Consider the following 3253-nt stretch of genomic DNA (forward strand, 5'->3'; position numbering starts at 1 on the left):
ACCGGAATCCCGGGGCCGTTTCCGAACTGGCGGGGTTGAGGGAAAGACGCGCTGGAAAAGGGAGGCTGGTCGTGTCCGTCTTTGTGACGGCCACAGCGACGGTGGGCAGTTTATAAGCGTGTCGCCGGGTCTGTTACCGGCGCCTCTAGCCGGTAGTCGCCTCTAGCCGGTAGTCAGACACTTGGAGGTGTTGAGGAGCAGTTGCGCCGAAGGGAACCAGCGGGCTCGTGGGGGCGTTTGGCAAATGAAGGAGCGAAAGATGGACGGGATGGGAAAGACAATGGGACGGGGCTTTTCCGGCAGAGGAAACCGGGTCCTTTTACTGTGCAGCGTTTCCAGAAAAGACCGCTCAGAATGAAGCCCTGAGAATCGCTTTCCTTGCTGCTCCACAAGGCAGTCCCCAGGCCAGTGCGCTCCCCGGGCCTTTCTGGGTGCTGGGGAGTTGCCGGGGGCGGGGGGCGGGCGTTAGACCCCCCCCCCCCACTCGACTGCCCCCGAGAAAAATCTGCAAGACCCAGGGTGAGGAGATGAAGCGTTCTTGGTGAATCGAGGTCTGCAGGGTTCCAGGTTATATAATTAACACCTGGGCAACATCTTCCTCTGCTGATGCACCAGGACGGCCACTGCCCCAGGGATGGGTTTTAACAGCTACAGGATGAGCCCCTTCCTGCCTGTCTGGAGCATCCTTCCCGGCCTGAATCCTGTGTTTCACACACTCAGGATTGCTTGCTGTCTCTAATTCTGTGCCTCCCTTCCTTGGTCCCTAGTATTTTTTGTCTCTCTGATACCGCTTTCCTTCACCTCCACTTGGCCAAAACCATTTTTGTCTCACGGCCCATGTCATTTGCTGAAAATCCTTCCCCTAATTTTACAAGCAGGACACCTTTGTGTCTAAGGCACTCTCAGTGGAGTTTTTTGTATTCCACGCCAACTGGAAACAGGAATATGGCTGTACAAGAAAATAATAAAAACTTAGGTTTATTGAACTTGCTTCAGCAAAGAAATGCATCAGAGGACACATGAGTCTCCTCCGGACAGCAGCGTAATGGAAGGGTCTCCAAGGGGTCTGGGCTGGAGTTAACCATAGACGGTCTTGGCAAGGATGGGTCAGAGTTTGTAACCAGAAGAGTCACTGGAGGGGTCAGTGGTTTTGGTGCTCTGCACAAGCGGAGCCGCATGTTGCACGCCACAGTTTAGTCCTGTTTTTCTGTTTAAGTGTCGTAAGAAAGCTAAATTAGCACTAACCTTTTAAGTTAGTGCTAGTTGTGGTTTCTTCTCAGAACCCCCCACACCCCATACCCTCCAGGATAGCTGCCATCCTGTTCCTGGAAGGGGGGATGGGGCCACCTGGTTGGTTAGATCAGGTTCCTCAACCTCTGCACTATTGACAATTTGGGCCAGATAATTCTTTGGAGAGAAGAGAGGGAGGAGCTGACCTGCACATTGTAGGGCGTTGAGCAGCACCCCACCTACTCATGGCTGCACCCTGAGCCTGGGGCTGAGGCCCACTTCCAGCGGTGCTGCTTTCCCAGTTGCTTGCTCTTAAGTCATTTGGGCCAGGAGGACTGTCCCAGCGGCTAGATGCCACAGTCAGTCTCGAGGCCTTCAGTGTCAGCAGCTGGACCCAAAAGCATAACATGAGGGTGAAAATAAATACGTTTGCCAGGCAGCAGTGACAAATGCCCTGCGGGTTGCTGTGTTTGCAGTGCCACCACTCCTTAAGACTGGAGTTCTTAACTTTAGCTGCACATTAGATCATCTGGGAATCAGAAATATACTGATGCAAGAGACATAGAGATGGCAGGTGCAGTGCCCGGGTTGGGAACTTCCTTGGAGGAGGGCATGGCAACCCACTCCAGTATTCTTGCCTGGAGAATCCCATGGACAGAGGAGCCTGGGGGGCTACAGTCCATGGGGTCACAAAGAGTGGGACACGACTGCAGCGACTTAGCACGCACGCACACATACTTAACATTGTACTGGGAGGGAATAAACAATACAAAGTAGCATGTAAATAACCTCAGTAACTCATAGGAAATGCTTGAGTGAAATGGATGTTGGAATTCAGAACCTTTCACATGTAAGGAATATTATGCATGACTTTCTATTCCTGTGATGGCAGATTAGGTGATAGACTCACACCCACAGTGAGGACAACGATGAACTCACCACTAAGCCCAGTATGGTGATCAAGATCCAGGAATGACAGAGGCCTGGGAAGATGAGCCCAGGGCTGGCAGCCACTTTTTCCCCAGGTGCATTCACAGGTCTAGAGGAGATTGAGAGGCCAGCCAGTTCAGAGACCCTGGTGTAGTACTCCTGAGTCCTGGAAGGTCAGCAATGGTTGCCATGGCACTCATTTGCCTGCCTTCCTGTTTCACACCCTTATCCCTCACACTTGTTCCTGGAATCACATTCCTAAGTAAGTCACATACAAGCCTTTATCGCAGCTCCTTCAGGGCAGGTGAGACCAAGGCAGGGAGAAATGAGAATGAGAAATTGCAACGTGAGACGTCTGTGTTCTCAGAAAAGAGAGAATAACAAAAATTATATTTAAAGATACAATAAATGACTGAGATATTTCTAAAACTGGTTCAGGTGGACATCAATCCACAGACTCAAGAAGTTCTGTGGAGCCCAAGCAGGATAAATAAGTTTTATTTGTGAAATGAATTACTGTGAAACGAAAGACAACTGGTGTTTACAAACCAGAAAGGATTGCTTGGTTTCACCCTGTTATGCAGCAGAATTCCCAAACAATGATGAAGGAAAAACCTCCTTAACTTGGGTTAGAGGTCAGCACCCTGCCTCCTCCCACCAAAGTCAACTGCCTCCCAGAAGGCTTATTGTGGGCCTGCACCGGCCTCGGCTCTCCCCATCCCAGATAGCATTTCAAAGGCCAACAAGATGCCTTCAAAATTATAAAATAAAAGTTAAATATTGATGCTCCCCTAAGTTCTCTCAGGAGGGTTCTGAGCATGGAGGTCAAGGATGGAGTCAGACAGGCTCCATCCAAACCCAACTCCACCACCTTCCCACCTCCTCTGCCAATGGGGACAAGTGTCTATTCAGGAGGCGCCGTGAGGGTGAAGTGGGCTGAGTCGAGCACCTGGCAGGGCCTCCTTCAGCAGCAGAAGTGGTTTTGTTGTTTTTGTTTTAACTCACATATTTATTTTTGGTCGTGCTGGGTCTTCACTGCTACTCTCTGGCTTTCTCTAGTTGCAGCAAGATGGGGCCACTCTTGGTTGGGGTG

This window comes from Bison bison, unplaced genomic scaffold (genome assembly GCF_000754665.1).
Source record: "Bison bison bison isolate TAMUID 2011002044 unplaced genomic scaffold, Bison_UMD1.0 scf7180017864063, whole genome shotgun sequence".
NCBI lineage: Eukaryota > Metazoa > Chordata > Mammalia > Artiodactyla > Bovidae > Bison > Bison bison.